This window comes from Aythya marila (assembly GCF_965140915.1).
Source record: "Aythya marila genome assembly, chromosome: 22".
In the NCBI taxonomy this organism is placed as follows: Eukaryota; Metazoa; Chordata; class Aves; order Anseriformes; family Anatidae; genus Aythya; species Aythya marila.
In genome coordinates, this window is record NC_139063.1 from 4,850,965 (window position 1) to 4,858,660 (window position 7,696).

The 7,696-nt window shown below is 48.9% G+C and overlaps 1 long non-coding RNA gene across 2 annotated transcripts; it reads left to right on the forward strand.

Annotated features, from left to right (window-relative positions):
* The first annotated feature begins 325 nt into the window (after positions 1-325).
* LOC309886592 lies at positions 326-6,265 on the forward strand. 2 transcript variants are annotated; one of them, XR_014318953.1, is made up of 6 exons: positions 326-459; positions 682-883; positions 1,165-1,244; positions 2,874-3,083; positions 4,180-4,388; positions 5,957-6,265. It is a non-coding gene; the product is annotated as an uncharacterized lncRNA (long non-coding RNA). The 2 variants fall into 2 exon arrangements; XR_014318952.1 differs by having other exon boundaries at positions 4,180-6,265.
* Positions 6,266-7,696: the final 1,431 nt, after the last annotated feature.

The following is a 7,696-nucleotide window of genomic DNA, read 5'->3' on the forward strand; positions in this document are numbered from 1 at the left end:
CTATAAAAGCTGACACACAGCCCCTCACACTCTGTAAAAACCATCTCCTGGTGGATTTATTAGTCTTAAGCAACAGCAGTTGGTCTGAAAAGAAAATGTATTTAACCTTTCTTTTTAATTGTCGCACTGTTAACCTGTCAGTTCTACATGGGGCTGTTAATAATTCCGCTTTAAACGTCTCAAAAGGAACTTTCATGTTTAAATATTAAACATTAAAACTTGGGTACAGTTAGAAAAGAATTGATACAGCACTTTTGGTAGTAATCTGGCTCAATCCAAAGTCTGCGGGAGTGCCTGGGAATTGTCATGCTGAATTAAACAGGCCCAGACATGGGGTAGGCTGCAAATCCAGATCCTGGGGGCAAACCCTGGGAGCTTTAAGCAGGGTGAATAATAGGGGCTTAGCCTCAGAAAGGATCAAGTTGTACCTTTAGAGCTGGCCTTCATCTGCACCTTAAGGTAAGATGCTCATTGAGGGGGAAAGAATTAATTAATTGGGCTCAGCTAACGAAGTTTTAACTAGATGCAGCAAAGTAGAAGTGAAAGCACAAAGTAACAGGGCTCTAAAGGAGGTTTTAGCTTGGAATCAGCTCCAAGTTTCTTCACAGCCATGTGTCATGCATTAAAGGCCATATTGTTTTTGTCTTCACTCTGATTTTATTATTTTTTTTTTCTTTCAAGTATGTTTTGAGATCTACCCTGACTCATTCCAGCTTGTTTTCGCGTCAGCGGGCAGTGCCAGCATGGGTAGGAGGGGACAGGAACCTTCACAGCCTGCTTCGAGAAGGGTGATGGAGCAGCCGTACAGGATCCACCAAACCTCTCGGATGGCCACAGGCACAGAGGTGCTGCCTGCAACACCCCAGCAATGCCCTACAGCCTGGTGGGTCAGACCTTAGGCATAGGCTCAAATTGCAGCCAAGGAGGGGATTTAGGCTCCTACTGGGTCACTGCCAGAGCTGCCTGTGTCCAGAGCTTTCCCCTTGCTGACACTGGGGGCTGAGGCTTTCAAGGTCTCCTTGTGGGCAGTCCCCCCCTAGAAGGATTAAGCATTAACAGGGCGGGAGAGATGGTGTGTAACTTGGGCACTGGCTGGGAAAACAGGGTTATGGCTCCTTAAACCCAGGCATATCACATGTCATTCACTCTCTTTTCTTTTTGCAGACAGGGGTGGAAAGGTTAATGAGCTCACCCAGGGCTGTGATGAGCTTTGTTGGCAAGAGGAGAGCCTCCAAAGGCCTGGGGTGAGTGTTCCGATGCAGGGTAGTCCCTCGGCCCCTCTTGACCCAGCGGTGAAGAGCCCGCAGGAGCTCAGGCTCATCCCTCTGTCCTCTGCTGCATAGCTTGGGTCTGGCTCTAACAGCAAAATGATGGCTGCAATCCTGTGCCCTGAAAAACCAAAGGGATTTTCCAGGACTGGGAAACTCCCTGGGACAGTAGCAACGGCAGGGACAGAGCTTTTCAGCAAGATGTGCGTGGCAGGAACCAGCCACGCAGGGAAGGCAGGTCTGCAGTGTTGTTGCTGCACCACGGGGAAGTGTGACATGTGGGCGTACCCTTAATTCACCCCGTTTCCACCCCGATGTGCTGTGAGCTGGGAACAGCAGGGAGCTGGGTGCGTGGTGTCTGCGTGGTGAAGGGGCACAGTGAGGTGTTACAAATGCTGCCTTCCCTTCCCTGCCGGCTGCCTGCTCTAAGGGCTTTAAGAAACAGAGTTGATGCAAGCCCCCAGTTCTGATTCCCACCGCAGTGCTGCTGGTGCTTACGTGCATTTGGGCAGAGACCTTGCTTCATCCCCCAGCCCTGCTGCAGCTCTCGTGTTTGCTGTAGCCAGCTTGTGAGCATCCATGCTCTTGTAGAGCTGCCTTCGCACCCCAGTCTTGAGCTGCTGGTCCAGGTTATGCTTTGCTGTTGCAAGCAGTGGTTGGAGAAGTCCATGGTGGCTGTGTGATGGCTCTGCCTTGGTGGCATCTCCCTGCTTCCCTTGGCAATAAGGGGACAGCTGCTGCCTCAGTGCCCTCTGCCAGGTGAGCCCGACTGAGCCCAGGGACAAACTTCCTGAGACTCCCTGAGTCTGGCCAGGACATCGTGGACCACTTGTACAGGTGGGAGTAGGCTGATAACCACCTCCATTTCACATCTTGGTCCTTTCAGTCATGATGCTTTCAGCAACCTGGGACGCCGTGGGGCAAATTCAGTGGTGCTGGCTAAGTTGGCATAATTTAGAGCCTCTCGGCTTCACTAAGGCTCCCTGGGCACTCTGTACACTCTGCCTGCTGATGCATAAAGCAACCTAAATAAGTGTAATTTATGCACCGAGGAAAAGGTGCTAGTTAAAAGACCTCCCAGCCTGAAATAACCTCTAAGTGAGGATAGGGAGAGTGAGGGGAGCCTTGGCTTAATGCCCCATAGAGCAGCATCTCCAAATTTGGCCCTGGGCCTCAAAGCTTTTAAAAAGAGAGGGCAATTTCAGTTTGTAGGAGGTCATATGTGGTCTTGTGCACCTCTCCCCTACTTTGTTTGAGAGTCCTGGCCCAAGCAAGGCACATCTGAGCAAGCTCAGGAGCTGTTTGGGAAGTAGCACTGGCTGTTGGTGCTGAACAAGCTGAGTTTCCACCTCTGGCTCCCATCCTGTGTCTTTGCACCTCTGCAAAGCAGAGACAAAACAAGGCCCTTCCACTTGGTAACTGCTCCACATGAATGCACGTGCCCAGCAATGAAGCAGCAGCCCCTTCTGGCTGTTGAGCACACCCCAGCTCCCTGTCTTTTTCTCACTTTGACGCTCCCTTCATGCACAGGACAGGCTGTTTTCCAACCAGGCAGCTCCTGCTGGATCAGAAACATGTGGTTTTATTGCCATCAATACTTTGCAGTGACCTGAATATTTCCAAACTTGTGTCATCCTGCCCGGCGCACACTTAGTGCTTAATTGTCGCTGGAGGCACTGCTAATATCGACACTCCGTGACCTGTCTGCAACCCAGGCCAGTCAATACGGCCGTGATGAGCGCTGGTATGGGAAGTGCCATTGCTGATGCCTGGCTGATAACATTATGTGCCTGTGACATACGAATCAACCGCAGGGTAAGTGAGCTGAGTTAGAATATAATGAATAAATATCCCCGGGTTTGAGGAGGGGATACTGTCAAAGGCTTTCTAAAAATAGCTGGTAATTGGCTTTGTATTAGGCTTATTATTGCCTCTGATGGTCTCTCAGAAGTTTTGAAACTGCAGATTCCTCCCTCAGCACGTCCCTGTGCTCCAGAGCCATGTCCTCAAGGCACAGCACTGAGTCTTGTGGCTGCAAAAGCCCAGCAGAGGATAGCTGTTAGCACTGGGTAATTCCCCACTCTGTGCAAGGTGCAAACAAAACTCCTTAAAAAGGTCTCTGGAAGTGCTGTCCCCTGGTGTTTGGGCACTTGTTTGGTTCATCTCTGAAACAAACCTGGCTTTCTGTGCATGGAACAGCTTTCAGTACAGGAGCAACACTGCCCTGTTCCCTCCAGAGCATGTTCTCTGGCTCCTGCACCCCCTGGAGAGGGGCTGCTCCTCACACCCCTTAGAGGTGCTGGGCAGCTACAAGTGCACATGGTCCTTCCAAGATCATCCCATGAACAGGCCACTGTCTGTAAAATAATGTGTTGCTATTAACTGTCTAAGGGCAGTTTGCTGGGGCAAATCTCCTCTGTGATGCCCATTTACTGCTGTGATGAAGGGGGAGAGGGGACAGCATCCCTTGCATCCCTGTCTGCCACCGCATCCATCCCATTGCCTGCTGCATCGCTACTGTGGTGCAAATGAACTTATGTGCTTACATCTGCACAAGGCTAACAGCCTGTTCTCATCTGGTGTCACCTCTTTGGCAACCCCTCACAGGCTGATGGCACTGTCAGAGCTGATGCTGCTCCCTGGGGAGGTTTCAGCTGTCCCCTCCTGCTCCATGGGTGAGCTCTGCTCCACACAGACTCTGGGCAGACATGGCTTGGTGGGATTTGCCAGCTGCAGGCTGCAGATAGCAATCACAACCCCGTGGCTGAGTAGGGATGCTGTGAGGATGCTGCTCGGCAGTCACACAGATATTTATGTAGCCCCACAGAAAGACCAAGTCCTACCCTGTGCTTTCACATAGAAACTGCTTTTTTTTTTTTTTTTTTTTTTTTTTTTTTTTTTTTCCCCTTAGATTTGCTGTCAGCTTCTTCAGGATGTGCAGAGCTGAAGGGGACTTGTAATGTAGTCTTCAGGGGCAGAGAAACCACATGAGCAGAGGCAGGAGGACCTTCAGCAAGGACCTCACAAGAGCACACTTGGATCTGGGGAAAAATCCCACCGGGAAGTTTCCAGCCTGTGCCAGGCTCCAGCAGAATCCCCTATGCATTCAGCCTCTTTAAGGTAAGTTGCATCTAAAAGACCCTTTATATAACACAAGCCCTTAAGTTATCCACAGGCAGGATCTGAAAGGCATAAAATACATCAGAAATCACACCCAAAAATGTAACAGAGTGCTTGCTGTCTGTGGAAGAGGCTGGATGGGTGCAGCTTCTTGGCCAGTGCTGGGCACACCAGCATCATGGGCTGGTTTGCAGCAGCAGCAACGAGTTGTGGAGGAGAAGCTCCCACAAACCAGCTTGGACCTCCTGGATGCCCCAGGCTGAGCAGCCTTTTCCAGCTCAGCCCAAACCACAAAGGCAGCCACGTCCCCTCCTCACCCCACCTGAAGCCACACCACTGTCTTCTGCTCTGTGATCAAACTCCCGCTGCTTTTGATGGGATTTAGATGAGGTGTTTCTTCTGCCACCTCCTGCATGAAAGCACACACGTATCTTTAAGCACATGTGGAGGAAAGCCTTGAGCGCTACAATTCACCCAAATCATCATGATTCCTTTTATTTTTACATTAAATGTTTTTGCTTTATGAAAGGAATAAAAGAACTATAACAACCACAACGAAATAAGAAAGTGAATGCCCAGAGGTAACTACAATATAAAATCATATTCATCATATCATAATATTTTACATTTGCTTGTTTTATGTGGATTAAAAACCCCTCAACACACAGTCTAGCAGCAGCAAGGAAAACAGCAGGAGAGGAAGGGCAATGAGGGAAAAGCAATGTGCAGAGGACTGGGACAGCAAGAAAATGTCTCTGGCTCAAACAAGCCAGAATTGAATTCGACTCAAAGTTTTGCACCAAATGGGTGGACCTACCTGCCCTTGGCCCCCTCCTTGGCCATGGCCACTTGTACAAATGTGCCTGCTATGCTTGCAACCAGCCACTTTGTAGCATGAGCATTGTGGCCACAGCAGCAGGGCACGGGCTAAAGGCAGCGTCCCCCTCCAATGCCACCCTCCTGCAAGGCTGCCAACACCAGGTTGGGCGGCTGTTGAATTAAGGGGGAGAGAGTGGAACAAATGTTGTGGGATGCAGGGCATTCTTCATCTCCTGAAAGGCATCAGACCAAGATTAAATGCCTTCCTGGAAGCTGCCATTTAATAATGTGTGCTGGATGAGGTGCAGCAGTGGTGAGCCTTGCATTAAGTAGCCTCTTACGCAGGGGCTGGAGGAGATGCTTGGATGGACTGAGCATCTCAGGATGCAGGAAATTTTATTTACCTGCCCCCTGATGCCTGGGGGGCAGCAGGGAAGCAAGTGTGGACACTCTCCATTGCCTGAGTGGGAAGTTTGGGTGCTCTGAGACAAAAATAAGCTGAAAAAAAGCTGAAAAATATCCTCCAAATTCCTTCTGTTTGCCATTCTGCCCATATTTGTCTGGTAGAAGTTTGGTGATTTCCTTGGTGGTACCATCCCCATGTGTTGGCACAGGGGTTTGCCAGCCAAACGCCGAGCGCTGGGGCTCAGCAGTGAAAACCAGCATTTGCTGGCTTCCCAGCAACTCCCAAGGTGTCTTCTTCGAAAAAAGAACTGCTAAAATCCTAACTTCTTGTTTATGAGCACCAGGGCATGTTTGCTTCTGGAAGGGACTCAACAAAGACGATCTGGGTCCTCACTGTCCTCGGCGTGGCAGCTGCGGAGGCAGGTTTGGTGTTTGGAGGACAGCACAGTCACTTCGAGTTCAAGAAAGCAACTCCCACTGACTGCAGGTCGCGTGCCTTCTCCTGCATAAAATCCAACCTGACATTTGCTACCCTTCTTACAATGCTTTTAAATTTATTTCCAGATGCTTCCAAAGAACGTTTTAAATTATCCATATGCCATTTGTCACACGTAGCACACAGGCAGCGCACTGTCTTTGTGTTGTGTAGGGCAGGTCAGAACAATGCTTTGTGGGGTTTGTTTGTCTGAAATGAGTCTGGGTGGCAAAAAAAATAAATATATATATATAAAAAAATCTGCTGCATGTTGATACCATTGTGCAACTTCTATAGCCAGAGCTTTTGTGATGACAGTTTGCAAACATGGTGCTAACATTAATTAATCATTAGATCCTTCCTGCTGTGCAAGCATGCATGTAAAACTGCAACATGAACTGCAAGCTGAAATGGGATAAATGATCTTCCAGTCCCCCAGTGAGGTCTCAACAAAATTAAACGCCCACATCTGACCGTGCAGGAAATGGTGGGCTGCTCTTCTCCCTCCTCCCCAACTCACACATTTCAGAGAGAATAACAACACTTCGTTGCTCTTGCCCTTGCCCTTGCCCTTCTGTACTTTTATTTCTTTCTTTTCCACTGCACTATTAGGATGAATTCCCAGCTCTGCAGATATAACAAACTGTGAAACTCCTCGTGGACCCAAACTCTCTCCCGAGTAATTAAGAGAAGACACTTTCCATCACCAGCTATATCCCTTTTGTGTCTTATCAAACTGCTGGGACAAAATTTTCTTGTTTTCCATTGTCCTGGATTCAGCTGAGAGAGAGTTAATTTTCTTCATAGTCACTGGTGTGCTGCTGTATTTTGGATTTAGGAGAAAAATAATGCTGATAACACACTGATGCTGCAGTTGTTGCAGAGCAGTGCTTACACTAAGCCAAGCACCTTTCAGCTTTTCATACCTCCCTGCCAGCGAGGAGGCTGGGAGGGGACAGAACCAGGACAGCTGACCCCAAATGCCACAGGGATGTCCCATGCCATGTGGCATCATGTGGGACAATAAAACTGGGGAGTTGGCTGGGGATGGGGGTGGTTTCTGCTCAGGGTCTGGCTGGGCATCATTCGAGAGGTGGTGAGCAATTACATTGTGCATCGCTTGCTTTATTATTATTATTATTATTATTATTATTATTATTATTATTATTATTATTATTATTATTATTATTATTATTACTATGTTTCCTTTCTTCTTTTTCCTATTAAAACTGTCTTTATCTCATCGCACCAGTGTTACCCTTTTCTGATTCTCTCCCCCATCCCACTGTGGGGGCAGCAAGTGGACAGTGCTTGGAGCTTCGCTGCCTGCTGAAACCACAACATCCACTTGAAGCATGCAACGACCTGGTGCTGGTCCTGGAGCCTTTCTGTGCCCCATACCTGCTGGATGATTGCAGCGAGGGTGCCACGTGCATGGTGGCTGGACTCAGGCTTTGCAGCTCCCCAGGGGCAGCTCACTAGCAGATTTATTTAATCTCTCCCTACAGTCCCTGGTCCATGTCTGAGACACCACAAGGCCACCTTCGCGTCTCTAAATTCTCTCTCTCTACCTGTTTTGTGTAGCTCCACGTTACTCTACAAAATAAGC